This window comes from Bos indicus, chromosome 1 (assembly GCF_029378745.1).
Source record: "Bos indicus isolate NIAB-ARS_2022 breed Sahiwal x Tharparkar chromosome 1, NIAB-ARS_B.indTharparkar_mat_pri_1.0, whole genome shotgun sequence".
NCBI lineage: Eukaryota > Metazoa > Chordata > Mammalia > Artiodactyla > Bovidae > Bos > Bos indicus.
The window spans coordinates 55,142,837-55,160,118 of NC_091760.1; the positions used below are offsets into that span (position 1 = coordinate 55,142,837).

The 17,282-nt window shown below is 39.1% G+C and overlaps 1 long non-coding RNA gene across 1 annotated transcript in view; it reads left to right on the forward strand.

Moving 5' to 3' along the window:
- The first annotated feature begins 205 nt into the window (after nt 1–205).
- Nucleotides 206–17,282, forward strand: part of LOC139178924 (uncharacterized) — a 56,245-nt gene continuing 39,168 nt past the window's right edge. The window contains exon 1 of the long non-coding RNA XR_011563334.1: nt 206–286. This is a non-coding gene — a long non-coding RNA (uncharacterized lncRNA). The remainder of the gene's footprint in view (nt 287–17,282) is intronic.

Below are 17,282 nucleotides of genomic sequence, written 5' to 3' on the forward strand. Positions count from 1 at the left end.
GAGGAGCCTGGCAGGCTACGGTCCATGGGGTCATAAGAATTGGACGCAATTAAACCACCACCAAAGGGCAAAAACAAAATAAAACTGAAACAACACTTAGAAAAACCCAACAGGCCGCAGGAGGGGCGCGGGGCGGCGCGGGGCGGCGCGGCGCGGGGCGGCGCGGGGGCGGCGCGGGGGCGGCGCGGGGGCGGCGCGGGGCCGACGGGACGCGCGGCGGTCTGGCGGCATGTCAGTTAAAAAAAAAAAAAAAAGAAAAACCCAACAACTTCTTCCCTGTGTCAGGGTAAGTGAACAAGTTCCCTGACTTCTCTCCTCCCATCCATTTCAATCATGTGTTCAATCAGCTTCAACTGAAAGCACTTTCACCTTTAAACTTTGTATATCACAATTACCTTATCTTTTAATAGTTTTGATTCTGGAGATTAGAATTTTGTGTACTGTAAAGTCCTATAGGGCCAGAACCAGGTCCCTTTTTTCCTTTCTGCAGATACTTGAACATCAGGTAGTTCAGTACTAAAAATGCTTCTTTGTGTAGATTTTGGGAGTTGGATGTTGACTTGTCATTTCTCTTTTGTACCTATCTTAATTCTGCTTTATTTGTGTTATGGAAGGTCAAGTGTACATAACTCTGATCAGTTGAATCTAGGTTAAATAGCCTCTCACCCACACCAAAGGATGGACAGAACAATTGAGCTGGACATTTAGGTGCTAGACTTTTGCTTATTTGTTGAATGAATAATGTGTTTTTCTGAACTATCAAATCTATAAAATATCATAAAGAATCACACAGTTCATTTACATGTCAGTCAATCAATGAGAATGTATTGGACACTTATGATGTGTCTAGCATAGTAATAGTGCCTAGAGAAGGTTGCTCAGTTGTGTCTGACTCTTTGTGATCTCATGGACTATACAGTCCATGGAATTCTCCAGGCCAGAGTACTGGAGTGGGTAGCCTTTCCCTTCTCTAGGGGATCTTCCCAACCCAGGGACTGAACCCAGGTCTCCCTCATTGCATGCGGATTCTTTACCAGCTGAGCCACCAGGGAAGCATTGTAATAATTACATAATTATGTTCACTGTTAATAAGTAATACTATTTTTTTTTAGCTCTCACACAGAATAAAGTACATGAAAGATTCAGTTCCTTCTCTTAACAGGGAGTCAAAATTATATTGCTCTGAGTGAAGTTTTAATGCATATGAGGTCATCATGAATTTTTAAATGGATTTTTAAAAATTGAAGTACAGTTAATTTACAGTGTGATATTAGTTTCAGATGTACAGCAAAGTGATTCAGTTATACACACATATATATATGCTATTTTTCAGATTCTTTCTATTATAGGTTATTATAAGATATTGAATATGATTCCCTGTGCTGTATGGTAGGTCCTTGTCGTTTACCTATTTGAAATGTAATGTGTATATATTAATCCCAACCTCTAATTTACCTCCTCATCTCCAGCTCCCGACCCTTTGGTAACCATAAGTTTGTTATCTGTGTCCGTGAATCTCTTTCCGTTTTGGATATGGTTTTTTTTTTTTTTTTAGATTCCATATATAAGTGATCTCATATAATGTTTGTCTGACTTACTTCACTTACTATGATAAGTTTTAGGTCCATCCATGCTGCTGCAACTGGCATTGTTTCATTTATTTTATGGCTGCGTACTAGTTCCTTGCCTTTATGCACACCTTCTTTAGTCATTCCTTTGTCAGTGAACATTTAAGTTGCTTCCACATTTTGGCTACTGTAGATAGTATTGCTGTGAACATTGGGACACATATATATTTTCAAATTAGAGTTTTCTTGAGATATGTGTCCAGGAGTGGTATTGCTGGATCATATGATAACTATATATATTTTTTTTAAAGGAACCTCCATACTGTTCTGTAGAGTGGCTGTACCAATCTACATTCACATCAACAATGTAGGAGGGTTCCTTTTTGTCCACATCCTCTCCAACGTTTATTATTCGTGGACATTTTAATGTTTGCTATTCTGATTGGTGTGAGGTGATACCTCTTTGTAGTTTTGATTTGCCTTTGTCTAGTAATCAGTGATATTGGGCATCTTTTCAGGTGCCTGTTGGCCATCAGAGTTGTTTTAATTTAGCATGGGGAACATCATTTCTCTTCACAGAAATATGTCTGACCTTGTTTTCAAGGGTGGCCTGGGAAATTCTGAGACTCAAAATGTGGATGACTTGTGGTAGCTGAAATGCCACCATCCTGAACAAAGAAGAGACCTTTGCAAGGCCAGAATCCAGTTGTTTGTTCAATTTTCCAAGCACAGAAATATGTTAGCTCTGAAAAACAGTCAGGGAGAAATTTGTTTAAAATGCAGTCTAGAAAGAGATTGCAATTTTCCCAAGTTCTCAGTCTGCTTAGGGAGGTTGTTAACAAGACTTTCAGAGTCCTAAACCTCTAATAATCAAGGTTTTCTAGTAAAGCCTTGGATTAGCAAGCCTCATAAATGATGTCTGGCTCAGAGAAGGGGGCCTGACTCTGAATGATTTCTACTTGGTCTTTTTGTTCTTCTAGTTACTCTCTATCAAATACCCTAATAAGTAAAACAAAACAAAAGAAAGCAGAACTTTCTTCTGTCCATCAGTGGAATAGCTTTGAGCAAAAAGAAGAAAAGGGAGAAACTCATACAGCAGATAGCAAGTTTTATTAAAGGAATATATTTAGGAAGCATAACATTTATGTAATTTCAGATAATTAATTTTGGGGTTGATTTGAATGGAGAAGTGAGCAAAAATAAATTTTGAAAGTAGAATTCAAATTGACTTTCATTTATAAAAATTGATTTTTTACCTCACTTTAAAATAATCTGTTTGTTCCATAAGGTGACATGAACCTATGTAGTTACTAGCTGATATGATTACTAATGAGCACATAAATGATTTTTCTGGTTTGCTTATAAATACATGTTTCTGATTATAGTGCAAAATCTCAGAACACAGACAAATCTGAGAAACTCTGTTACTGAAACTGAAATCAGCAATTCAAAATTGGATGAATAAGTTTAAGTAGAGTGTCAGGATGGTGGCATATTTAGGTATATATAACCCTAGAATTTCTCTGTGCTACTCTATGGGGTGTCACATCAGTCAATGTGTTCATGGTCTAATGATTCCGGTTTCTGTTATCATCAGCTTTGTCTGTTCATTCATTTCCTTTTATTGCTATGTGGTACTCCATTGTATGACCCTTCACAGTTTATGTGTCTATTCCCCCAAAAAGCAGTGCAGTGAGACTAGCCTGGTGCCATTACTCTTGACCCCAGTGATAGAGAAACTGACAACAATTTTCAGGTTCATGATTTATTCATCGTTACTCTGAGCAACTTGCTTCACCTATGCTACACACAGTTGTCACTTAAGAATACAGGATAATAGTAATGATCTACTAGGATTGCAGATTGTGTGTTGTAGTTGTTGAATTTTAGTATTACACTTTATTTTCCATTCTTCTGTTTTTGAAAATTGGCATTTCAAATAGAAACTTTAAGTAATATTTATGAATATTTTCAAGATTTCTCCCACAGGTATTTTCTTTATTCATATGGTTAATCCATGTATTTAGATAATAAAGTGGCAAGAAATCCATCCCTCAAGGCTGCTTATAAACTATGGACTATAAAGTATGTTGAAAGTAGACTCACCTGCTTGTCAGTTGCAGAGGCATGTTAATCCATCTATATAATTTATTTCTTTTACTACTCTTGCTTTTCTACTGGGCTTTACACATGATAAGAAGCCGTCTATTATGCCTGTAATGTTTTTTAAAACAGCATTTTAAAAGCTGGGCAGATGTTTCCTGGGAAATGGTCGAAAACCAAGTACCTTGTAGAGGTAAATGGTGATAAAGATTCATATTTTCTGTTAACTGAGTTAGGAATAGAAGAGACTAAGCCCAGAATCAGTGTGTCTTTTTTTAGGACAAGACATGGTGGAACGAAATTCTGTTTCTTTCATAAACATTCATAGTCTGTCTTCATTTTCATTTTAAAAATAAATTTGGTGGTCTTTGTATTTTGTTAATCAAGACTGTATACTTATACATGATAGAAGTATATTTGAAATCCCCTATACATATCAAGGCTATGGTTTTTCCAGTGGTCATGTATGGATGTGAGAGTTGGACTATAAAGAAAGCTGAGAACCAAAGAATTTATGCTTTTGAACTGTGGTGTTGGAGGAGACTCTTGAGAGTCCCTTGAACTGCAAGCAGATCCAACCAGTCCATCCTAAAGGAGATCAGTCCTGGGTGTTCATTGGAAGGACTGATGTTGAAGCTGAAACTCCAATACTTTGGCCACCTGATGCAAAGAGCTGACTCATTTGAAAAGACCCTGATGCAGGGAGGGATTAAGGGCAGGAGGAGAAGGGGATGACAGAGGATGAGATGGTTGGATGGAATCATCAACTCAATGGACATGTGTTTGGGTAGACTCTGGGAGTTGGTGATGGGCAGGGAGGCCTGGCGTGTTGCGATTCATGGGGTCACAAAGAGTTGGACACGACTGAGAGACTAAACTGAACTGAACTGATACATATACAGGTAGTATCAATAATAATAATTTAAATTTACTGACTTACAAAAGTGCAAAGTCCAGGATTCTGTTTGGCTTTAGGCATGGATTGAAGCACAACATGGATCTCAGATGGTGTCATCAGTGTCAATTTCACTTGGAAGTGCTGGTCAGATGATGACCAGGGGTCCAATAATCTCATGTGCTTAGCAGTGGTCAAAGGTTTCATTCTTCGAAAGCAGATACAAAGATGGAGTTTGTGGTCCATGCTATTTATTAGGAATCGACACCTGTGAGAGGAAGAAGAGGGGAAACAGGATTGGGCAGAGGGAGTTGTCAAGTTGAAATTTAGTTTCAGCAAATCTTCAAGCAGTGTGATAAGGAAATTTGGAATGAGTGGCCTTTTAGAATTATCTCACATCAGGCTTCTCTTGTGGCTCAGATGGTAAAGAATTTGCCTGCAATGCCAGAGACCTGGTTCGATCCCTTGATTGGGAAGATCCTCTGGAGAAGGGAATGGCAACCCACTCCAGTATTCTTGCCTGGAGAATTCCCATGGACGGTGAAGCCTTGCGGGCTACAGACCCTGGGGTCACAAAGAGTCAGACACGACTGAGCAAGTAAGCACCCACAGCACAGGCCCCAATAGCTGGGCCTTCATACCCCTGCCTTATTCAGTTACTAGAAGCATGCCACCCTGGGAAGTGTGTGACCTGCAGCAAGGTTGGATCTCAGCGACTACAGAACTGCATCAGGCCCTGAAGGAGCCAATGGTTGGAGACTGTCTGCTGACTGCACTTTGTCCACTTGGGCAGAAAGCTATACCCTCAGAGGGGATCTTCATGTTTGCTACATTTTACCTGTTGTGCTGCTCAGCTCTACTTAAAGCTATATTTGGAAGAGCGTTTAGTGGGAAGAACCACAGCACCTGTCACTGAAGTTTGTCTTGGGAGTGTGTGTGTGGGGGTCATAACTGGTACTTTTTCTCCCCCTCTAGTATTCATCCTAAATTTTTCTTAATCTTAACTATCATCTTTGCTCACTTTAATGTCCTGCCTATAGTCATGACCTAGACGTTCTGTCCAAGGGGTCTGGGTCCTGGGTTGCCATGCTGTTCTTAGTTTAACTGGGATTCATGTCCAACAAAGCCTCAACCCTACTGAGAACTGGAAAAATTAGCTTGTCAGTTTCCTAAGAATGAGCCCTTTTTACCTCACCTTGCTCAGTTGCTGGAGGCAGCCTGTCTGGGAAGTGCATAATCTCAGGTGGAGATGAGTTTAGAAACTTAGGTAAGATCCTGAAAGCACTAATAACTTTAGATTCAGCCCTTGTATGAATGTTTTCCTCGTAGAAGGATCTGAGCAGTGCATCTTCAGGTCTGCCATATCAGATCCAATTGGAAGAGGCTATGGTGGTCATAATAGTCCAGCATGGGGTGGGAGTATGGGCTCTTACTGGCCTCTTGTTAAACTTGCAAATCACTTACCCAGTCACTGTGGTCAGAGTACAGGCTTTTCCCATTGGCCCAGCTCAGGTAATATGACCACTATTGTGGTCAGGAGAGGAGGAGTGTTCTCTTATTCCTTTAATGGAATCAATTCACTCTAGAAAACCTATCTTTATTTACCAGACTAAAAGGGAAAGAATTTTGATCAGCCAAACACAGCTGATGTCCACTATTTGTAGGAATCAGTAAGGATTGTAGAAGTAGCTATAAAGCATCTACAAAAGTAAGTTAGTATTGAAATCAAAAGGTCTAGTAAGTTCTGGGACAACACTTGTAGATCTCTCAGTTCGAGCCTGCAGGCAAGAACAAAAGTAAGAGAAATCACAGTGTCCTCTTAGCAAGTGCAGAGCCAGTAGCAAAAGAAGTAAAAACTACTACGAACAAACCCCACAAATGCCATCTAAAGGGACGTATTCTTACTATGTGCTGACGAACAATTAGTCTTTTTCTTAGCAGGAAACTCTTAGAATTTTATTTTGATGTGTGTCTTCCTATGAAGAGTGATTGTCAGAGTCTATCTAGGAAAATAGAAACCTTTTCAAGTATTTAAATTAGAAATAATATATTCAGGGCATCAACTAAATGGGTAGAAAACAAATGGGATGGTGAGGCAGTTCAGTTTAGCAGCAGCAGGAAGCCACCATCACCAGTACTAGATTAGAGCAGTAAGGGGAGACAGCATGGTTAAAGGGATCAAGGGGTTGGAGTCACCCAGTTACCTGTCTGGTGAGAGCTGAAGCCACATAGGAGATGCAGTGAATGCCAGAGACATTGCCTGAGTTTGAGTGGGAAGGGGAGGGAGAAATACCCTGACTTTTCTTTCTGCTGGCCTTCTAGATTCCCCTGTGCTTTGGAATAGCATAGCTGAGCCACAACCAGCTGATTTTAATCAGTAAACTAATACAATGCATCCTGTCCTAACCAGTCCCCTCTCCATGTATTGTGGAGACTAGAAAGGACAAAGAATGCTCCGGAGGGCAAAGCCCAGGAATGACATTATAGCCAGGATGAAAACACTATCAGTCTTAGACTAAATGCCTTAAATTTGAGATGAAGCAAAGGAAAGGTAGTTCAGAGACTGAAATAGATATTCTCTCCTTTCTTAAGCAATTCTTATCCTTCCAAGTTTCCAAGACAGTAAATTGGTTGTGAGGGCTATTTCTCCAGGTCTGTTATCTCTGACACAGTAAGGCTCTTTTCATTTTTCCGAAAGATTTATTACCTGGAAAACCAGCTTTGTATTAGTGATCTTGATTTCTGGATCTCATGGGGTTGGGGAATGTAAGTGCTGGAAGTATGATGAAGTAAAAGCAAAATTTACAACTAAGTTGGTTCATTGAAGAACAAATGCTGTTTATCTGGAAACGAATGCTGCAGATTAACCTTTGTTGCTGTTCAGTCACTCAATCATGTCTAACTCTTTATAACCCCATAGACTGCAGCACGTCAGGCTTCCCTGTCCTTTACTATCTCCTGGAGTTTGCTCAAATTCATGTCCATTGATTTGGTATGCCATCCAACCATCTCATTCTCTCTGTTGCCTTAACCTTAATTATTCCTTACAAATCACATACATTTTAACCTATGAAATCTTAACACATTAGAGTTAAAGCTCATTAACACTGAATTCTGTAAAGGGACCATGTGATAATTTTTTTGCCCATCTAAGCACACTATTGGCTACTAATGGTCTACTGGGTCTCAGTGTACTAGCAGTAGCCAGAGAGGTGTTTCAGTTGAAGGGATTTAGTCATGCTCTGTAAAGAAAATTATGTATTGTTTTCTCTATACATTTACACAGAATTTGTCTTGATCCTAGTTTGCAGGTTTTGTTGTTTAAATAACCATTATTCCCTCCACATCACATGAGCTAGTTCTGTTTGGACTTTCTTTAGAGTATTTGTCATTGTTCTGCTTGATGATGGAATGTCTCTTTCTTACAAGGCTCTTATCCCTGGGTTGGGAAGATTCCCTGGAGAAGGGAACAGCTACTGACTCCAGTATTCTGGCTTGGAGAATTCCATGGACTGTACAGTCCTTGGAGTCTCAAAGAACTGGACACAACTGAGCGACTTTCACTATATCTCTGGATTTGGTTTGTTAATATTTTGTTGAGGATTTTTATATTTATATTAGTGAAATATACTGATGTGTAATTGTTTTCTTCTGTAAAGTCTTTATGTGGTTTCTGTTAAAAGACTGCCACATTTGGCTTGGTCTCCTCCTTTCTATGCCATTGTCGGAAAATTGTTCCCGGGAAGAGAATCAAGCATAACTGGGATTTTACCTCCTTTCAAAGATTGTGGCATGTCACTATCTTTTGTACGGTGTCTAAACACATATTTTTCTGCTTTTGTACTTATTCATGGTGCCCATACTAGTCTAGAATATGCTGCTTTGTCATAACAGGTGGTGGGTAACCTCATGGAATATTCTTATATGTGATATGCTATTTTTTTTTTTTTTTCAGGAATATGTAGGTTCTTGTTACCTATTTGCCACAGATTACAGATTAATTACTTGGACTATATTCATTCATTGATTCAATTAGTTGTGTGCTTCTAATAACATTGAGTGGGCTTCCCAGGTGGCACAGTTGATAAGATCCCTGGGTTGGAAAGATCCCCTGGAGGAGGAAATGGCAACCCACCCTAGTGTTCTTCCCTGGCAAATTCCATGAACAGAGGAGCCTGGCGGGTTACAGTCCATGAGGTTGCAAAAAACGTCAGACACAGCTGAGTGCACATGTGCATGTATATACACACACACACCAGTAGTACCCTGTACTCAGTCAAGGCTATGGTTTTTCTAGTGGTCATATATGGATGTGAGAGTTGGACTATAAAGAAAGTTGAGCACTGAAATATTGATGCTTTTGAACTGTGGTGTTGGAGAAGACTTTTGAGAGTCCCTTGGACTGCAACAAGATCCAACCAGTCTATCCTAAAGGAAATCAGTCCTGAATGTTCATTGGAAGGATTGATGTTGAAGCTAAAACTCGAATACTTTGGCCATCTGATGCAAAGAGCTGACTCATTTGAAAAGACCCTGGTGCTGGGAAAGATTTAGGGTGGGAGGAGAAGGGGATGACAGAGGATGAGATGGTTGGATAGCATCACCAACTCGATGGACATGAGTTTGGGTAGATTCCGGGAGTTGGTAATGGACAGGGAGGCCTGGTGTGCTGCATTCCATAGGGTCACAAAGAGTCGTACATGACTGAGAGACTGAACTGAACTGAACTGAACTGAATATAGGGTAAAGAGTGAAAGAGGTGTCATATTTGATTTCATGTGATCTGCATACATTTCATTTATTTATTCTTTTACATACACTTTAGAATTGACTTGTAACATTGAAAATAAACTTTATATTTTACTGGATTTACTTCCATTTATAGGTTAATTTGAGGAAGACACCTTTGCAGTATTCCTTCCTACATTACATAGAGATAATTTCAAATCATCCTTCTCTCCTTGAAAACATTTAAAAAAATTTTTTCTGTCTCTTTTCTTAAATATAGGATTTGCATATTTCTTATTTGGCTAACCCTAAGTGTTTTATGAAAAGGGTTTTGTTGCTGTCATCAATGTGCTATTTTCCCTCCATTACACTCTGGTGGTTGTTGTTGGTATAAAAGAAAGTTGTTGCCTTCTGTATGAATCATTTGCTAATCTCTCTATGAAATCCTAACAGTTGTTTCTTTAGGATTTGCCAGGTAGAGCTTACTGGTTCTTTATTTCCATGAAATATACTCTGCAAAATATTAGTTAATGCTGTGAATTAGTACAGTGCCTATGTTTATCTAATGTGAACAGGCTGTATACACATTTTCTCTGCAGAGATTGGTATTCAGTGTAGTGTGGCCATAGGGGATTTAAACTTCTCTTGGAATGACCAGCCAGTTCCTGCTTAGAGTCAGGGTTGGAAAAATAGAATTCCAATCCATGCAGCATCATCAGTTCAGTTCAGTTGCTCAGTTCTGTATGACTCTTTGTGACACCATGGACTGCAGCATGCTTGGCCTTCCTGTCCATCACCAACTCCCAGAGTTTGCTTAAATTAATGTCCATTGAGTCGGTGATGCCATCCAAATATCTCATTCTCTGTTGTCCCCTTCTCCTCCTGCCTTCAGTCTTTCCTGGCATCAGGGTCTTTTCCAATGAATCAGTTCTTTGCATCAGGTGGCCACAGTATTGGAGTTTCAGCTTCAGCATCAGTCCTTCCAATGAATATTCAGGACTGATTTCCTTTAAGATAGACTGGTTGGATCTCCTTACAGTCCAAGGGACTCTCAAGAGTCTCCTCCAATACCACAGTTCAAAAGCATCAATGCTTCGGCACTCAGCTTTCTTTACAGTCCAACTCTCACATCCACACATGACTACTGGAAAAACAATAACTTTGACTAGATGGACCTTTGTTGGCAAAGTAATGTCCCTGCTGTTTAATATGCTGTCTAGGTTGGTCATAACTTTCTTCCAAGAAGCAGCGTCTTTTAATTTCATGACTGCAGTCACCATGTACAGTGATTCTGGAGCCCCCCCCCCCCCCCCAGAAAAAAATTGTCACTGTTTCCATTGTTTCTCCATCTATTTGCTATGAAGTGATGGGACCAGATGCCATGATCTTAGTTTTCTGAATGTTGAGTTTTAAGCCAACTTTTTCACTCTCCTCTTTCACTTTCATCATGAGGCTCTTTAGCATCATATTGTCAACTTAAAAAATAGTTGCAACCTTAAGGTTGAGAGTTATGTTTTATTTTGTGGTAATTTTTAGGACTTCAGTCCTGGGAGATAGCATCTCAAGTAACCCTGGGAGAACTGCTCCAAGGAAGTGGGGGGAGGAATCAGATTATATAGAGGTTTACACCAAAGGGTAGGTAGTCTGAACATCAAAAGTATTTTGTGAATTAAAGAAAACCAGATATCCCAAGTTAAGGAATTTAGTGCTTTTGTATGTATGGTAAGATGCAAGAGTCTGGACTCACTGAAGTCATTCTTTTCATATGATCTCAGTTATCTGGGGACAGTATCCTGCGTTTTTCACATTCTGAGTTCCTCTATGCTCACTGTAGGGAGTGGCTGAAGCTTGGTGGCTGCCCGATCACATAGATATTCTTTCTGAGTGCCCTTTGGGCTCAGGAATTTACATTTGGAGATCTGGAATAGCTGATTACTATCAAATTCTTGTTTACTGATATGACTGGAAGTATTCCATTTCTTGTATCCTACCCTGTGAAATTCCAGTAAACAGCTTTCTGGACATAGTCCCTTAGGGCAGGCCTTCTTAACCATATAAAGCTACATGGTGGTCAGGCGACATAATTCTCTTCTGTCCATGAGACTATGAGAAAAAGCCACATTTCACCATATATATATATATATATATATATATATATATATATATGTGTGTGTGTGTGTGTATATATATATATATATTTTTTTTTTTTTTTGGAGGTGGAGATATGTCCATCTGCAAACTCATGTTAGCTTTTAATAAATGTATTGTCTGAAATGTTGACATAAATAACATGTACAACCATCATATTTTTCCAAACATTAATAGTAATATAGATTAAGTCATCAATAATTGGATTAAAAATCATTATTATATAGTATTCTATCACCTCAACACACTGTATTTCTTTTTATTTTTAAATATATTTTGTATATTGCATCCTTTGTTTTAAGTGTATTAATGGCACTCTAAAATTACCCATATTCTGTTTATTTAAACATGGTTTCTAATGGGTTTTGTTGTTATACTTACTGAATTTCTGTACCTGACAGCATTAGGTTTCAAGCTAACTAAGTACACACACCATTGGAAATTTTCCTTCTTTGGAAATATATGAACATTTTTTGAAGCTGAATTGTAGAAAATGACTCTTCTTATTGTCTGGGTTATTTTAGAAAATAAAAGGAAAAGTGAATGTTGATTGGCTAGTCTGAGTGGTACACCAGCTATGGTTTAAAAAATACTCCAAAAAGCTGATAAATAATGACTTTTTCTTAAGAAAAATGCTCATACACACAGAATTTTATGTTCAACTTTGATATGTTTTAACCTCCTCATTTTGCAGGTAGTAAACAGTTGCAGGGAGGAAATAAGCCTCATGACTAAGCAGATATAAATTCTGGCTTAGATGTCTTCTCGTGTAGTCTAATGCATCTGTGATACTATATGATAGCTAAACAAAAAGCAGGCAAAGGGGAAGAAGTAGAAGTGACGTGAACAGACATAAAGGTGATGCAAACAGAAGCAAAGAAATATTCAACAAAGGTATTTGATTGCCTAAGTGAATGACAAAAAAGGAAGTAATATACAAGTGGTGATATGACAAATATAATTTTTTCATTCTTGAGGATAAGATTTCATTAGTGCTAATGTTAAAAAAAGACAAGAGGCAAGTTCTACCACTAACATAGTTAAAACAAGTAGACTATTAATATATTTGTATATGTAATTATTAGGAATTAAATGTACAATAGGAAAGCTGTCCATGGCTCTGAAACTGGAAGGTTAAAGTATGTAGGTTGGACTGTACCCTGAGTCTATATATATATATATGTTTATGTATATATATTTCTCATTTCCACTATATAATCATAAGGGATTTGATTTAGGTCATACCTGAATGGTCTAGTGGTTTTCCCTACTTTCTGCAATTCATGGGGCCACAAAGAGTTGGACACGACTGAGCGACTGAACTGAACTGAACTGATGTATATATATATGAGCTTCCTTGGTGGCTCAGATGGTAAAAGCATCTGTTTGCAATGCGGGAGACCCAGATTCGATCCCTGGGTTGAGAAGATCCCCTGGCGAAGGAAATGGCAACGCACTCCAGTACTCTTGCCTGAAAAATTCCTTGGATGGAGGAACCTTATAGGCTACAGACTATGGGGTCACAAAGAGTCAGACACAACTGAGGAACTTCGCTTTCACTTTCTTTTCATGTGTGTATGTGTGTGTACTTACAAAAAAAGCACTTTTTTGTAAGTACTTACTTACAAAAGCACAGAACTGTTTTATTTTTTATAAGGTCAAGATAAGAAATAATGATGCTAAAATCAACAGTAAGAAATTGAATAACATATAATTATCTCTGTTTCATACACTGTTGGATCTTCTCATTAACTTTTATAAAAATATAAAATCTTTGTGGAATCTAAGAAAATGGTACAAAGGGACTTAGTTACAAAACAAATAGTTTCACAGATGTAGAAAACAAACTTATTGTTACCAAGGGGAAGGGGTGAGGGATAAATTGGGAGATTGGGGTGTGACACATATACACTTCTATATGTAAAGCAGAAAACTAAGAAGGACCTACTGTATAACACAGGGAACTCTACTCAGTAATCTTTAATGATGTACATGAGAATAGAAAAAAAAACAGTGAACATGTGAGTGTGTGTGTATGTGTGTATACACACACACATATATACATGTGTGTACACACACACAGGGAAATGGCAACCCACTCCAGTGTTCTTGCCTGGAGAATCCCAGGGACACGGGAGCCTGGTGGGCTGCTGTCTATGGGGTTGCAGAGTCGGACATGACTAAAGCGACTTAGCAGCAGCAGCAGCAGCAGCACACACACACACATATATATATTTATATATGAAACTGATTAATTTTGCTGTACAGTAGAAACAAACACATTATAAATAAACTATGTTGTTGTTGTTCAGTTGCCCAGTCATGCCCAGTGTGTGTACACTCACATATATATGCACACATATATATATATACACATATACAGACACACACACACATATATATATAACTGATTAATTTTGCTGTACAATAGAAACCAACACAACATTGTAAATAATCTATGTTGTTGCTGTTCAGTTCCCAGTCATGTCTGACTCTTCATGACCCCGTGGACTGCAGCATGCCAGGCCTCCCTGCCCGTCACCATCTCCTGGAGTTTGCTCAAGTACATATCCATTGCATTGGTGATGCCATCCAGCCATCTCATCCTCTATTGCCCTCTTCTCCTTCTCCCTTCAGTCTTTCTTAGCATCAGGGTCTTTTCCAGTGACTCAGCTATTCACATGAGATGACCAAAGCATTGGAGCTTCAGCTTCAGCATTAGTCCTTCCAATGTGTATTCAGGGTTAATTTCCTTTAAGATTGACTGATTTGATTTCCTTGCTGTCCAAGGGACCCTCAAGAGTCTTTTCCAGCACCACAGTTCAAAAGCATCAATTCTTTGGTGCTCTGCCTTCTTGGTCCAGCTCTCATAATTGTACATGACTACCAGAAAGACCATAGCCTTGACTACACGAACCAGCAAAGTAATGTATTTGCTTTTTAACACACAGTCCAGGTTTGTCATAGCTTTCTTGCTAAGAAGCAGTCGTCTTCTAATCTCATGGCTGCAGTCACCATTCGCAGTGATTTTAAAGCCCAAGAAGAGGAAATCTGTCACTGCCTTCACCATTTTGCCTCCTATTTGCCATAAAGTGATGGAGCTGGATGCCATGATATTAGTTTTTTTTTTTTTAATATTTAGTTTTAAGCTGGCTCTTTTACTCTTCTCCTTCACCCTTATCAAGAGGTTCTTTAGGTCCTCTCTACTTTCTGCCATTAGAGTGGTATCATCCACATATCTGAGGTTGTTGATGTTTCCCCGCCTATCTTGATTCCACTTGTAACTCATCCAGCCTGGCATTTCTCATGCTTGGTGTATAAGTTAAATAAACAGGGTTACAATAAGCAGCCTTGTCCTGCTCCTTTCTTAATCCTGAAAGTCAGTTGTTCCATACAAGGTTCTAACTGTTGCTTCTTTAACCATGTACAGGTTTTTCAGGAGATGGGTAAGATGGTCTGGTATTCCCATGTCTTTAAAGAATTTTCCACAGTTTGTTGTGATCCACACAGTCAAAGGCTTTAGCATAGTCAGTGAAACAGAGGTAGATGTTTTTCTGGAATTATCTTGATTTCTTTATGATCCAGCAAATGTTGGCAATTTCATCCCTGGTTCCTCTGCCTTTTCTAAACCCAGCTTGGACATCTGAAAGTTCTCGGTTCAGGTAATGCTGAAGCCTAGCATGCAGGTTTTTGAGCATGACCTTACTAGCATGGGAGATAAGTGCAATTGTTTGGTGGTTAGCACATTCTTTAGTACTACCCTTCTTGGAAATTGGGATAAAGATTGACTTTTTCTTGTCCTGTTGCCACTGCTGCATTTTCCAGATTTGCTGATATATTAAGTGGAGCACTTTGATAGCATCTGTTTTTAGAATTTTAAATAGCTCAGCTGGAATTTCATCACCTGCACTAGCTTTACTGATAGCAGTGCTTTCTAAGGCCCACTTGACTTTACACTCCAGAATGTCTGGCTCTGGGTGAATGACCACACCATTGTGGCTATCTGGGTCATTAAAGTCTTTTTTGTATAGTTCTTCTATGTATTTTTTCCATCTCTTGATCTCTTCTGCTTCTATAAGGTCTACTGTTTCTGTCCTTTATTGTGCCCATCTTTGGAAGAAATGTTCTTTTGATATTTCCAATTTTCTTGAAGATGTCCCTAGTCTTTCCCCTTCTGTTGTTTTCCTCTATTGCTTTGCATTGTTCATTGAAGAAGGCCTTCTTATCTCTCTGTTATTTTCTGGAACTCTGCCTTTAGTTGGGTGTACCCTTCCCTTTCTCCTTTGATTTTTGCTTCTCTTCTTTCCTCAGCTATTTGTAAAGCCTCCTCAGATAACCACTTTGCCTTATTGCTTTTCTTTTTCTTTGGGATGGATTTGTACACTGCTCCTATACAATATTATGGACCTCTGTTCATAGTTCTTCACGCACAGTGTTTATTAGCTTTGATCTCTTGAATGTACTCAACACCTCCATTGTATATTCATAGGGGACTTGATTTAAGTCATACCTGGCTGGCCTACTGTTTTCCCCTGCTTTCTTTAGTTTAAGCCTGGATTTTGCTATAAGAAGCTGATGATCAGAGCCACATTCAGGTCCTGGTCTTGATTTTTGCTGATTGTATATAGCTTCTCCATCTTTGGCTACAAAAAATGAATTCAATCTGATTTTGGCATTGACTATTTAGTGATGTCGCTGTGTAAAACCATCTCTTGTGTTGTTGAAAAAAGGTATTTGCTATGACTAATGCATTCTCTTGGCAGAATTCTGTTAGCCTTTTCCCTGCTTCATTTTGTACTCCAAGGCCAAATGTGCCTGTTACTCCAGGTATCTCTTGACTTCCTACTTTTGCATTCCAATCCCCAATGATGAATAGAACATCTTTTTTTTTTGGCATTAGTTCTAGGAGGTCTTATAGGCCTTCATAGAACAGATCAACTTCAGCTTCTTCAGCATTAGTGGTTGAGGCATAGACTTGGATTACTGTGATTTTGAATGGTTTGCCTTGGAAATGAACCAAGATCATTCTGTCATTTTTGAGGTTGCACCCAAGTACTGCATTTCAGACTCATTTATTGATTATGTGGGCTACTCCATTTCTTCTATGGGATTCTGGCCCCCAGGAGAAAATACAATGGCTATCTGAATGAAATTCACACATTCCCATCCATTTTAGTTTATTGATTCCTAAAATTTGATGTTTACTCTTGCCATCTCCTGCTTGTTGGTGGTGGTTTAGTCCTAAGTCATGTCTGACTCTTGTGACCCCATGGATTATAGACTTCCTGATTCCTCTGTCCATTGGGATTTTCCAGGCAAGAATACTGGAGTGGGTTGCCATTTCTTTCTCTAGGGAATCTTCCTGACCCAGTAATTGAACCAGCGATTCCTGCATTTCAGGTAGAAGCTTTAATGCTGAGCCAACAGGGAAGCTCTGACCACGTCCAATTTACCTTGAATCATGGATCTAACATTCCAGGTTCCTACTGTTCCTACTGCAGTTCCTACTGCAGTACTGTTCTTTGCAGCATCGGATTTTACTTTCATTACCAGACACATCTACAACTGAGTATCGTTTCCACTTTGGCCCAGCCACTTCATTCTTTCTGGAGCAACAACTAATAGTAGTTGTCCTCTGGTTTCCCCTGGTAGCATATTGGACACCTTCTGGCCTGGGGAATTCATTTTTCCATGTCATATCTTTTTGTTTTTTATACAGTTCACGGGGTTCTCATGGCACGTATACTGCTGTGGTTTGCCATTCTCTTCTCCAGTGGGGCTTCCCTGTGGCTCAGAGGTTAAAGCATCTGCCTTCAATGCAGGAGACCCGAATTCGATCC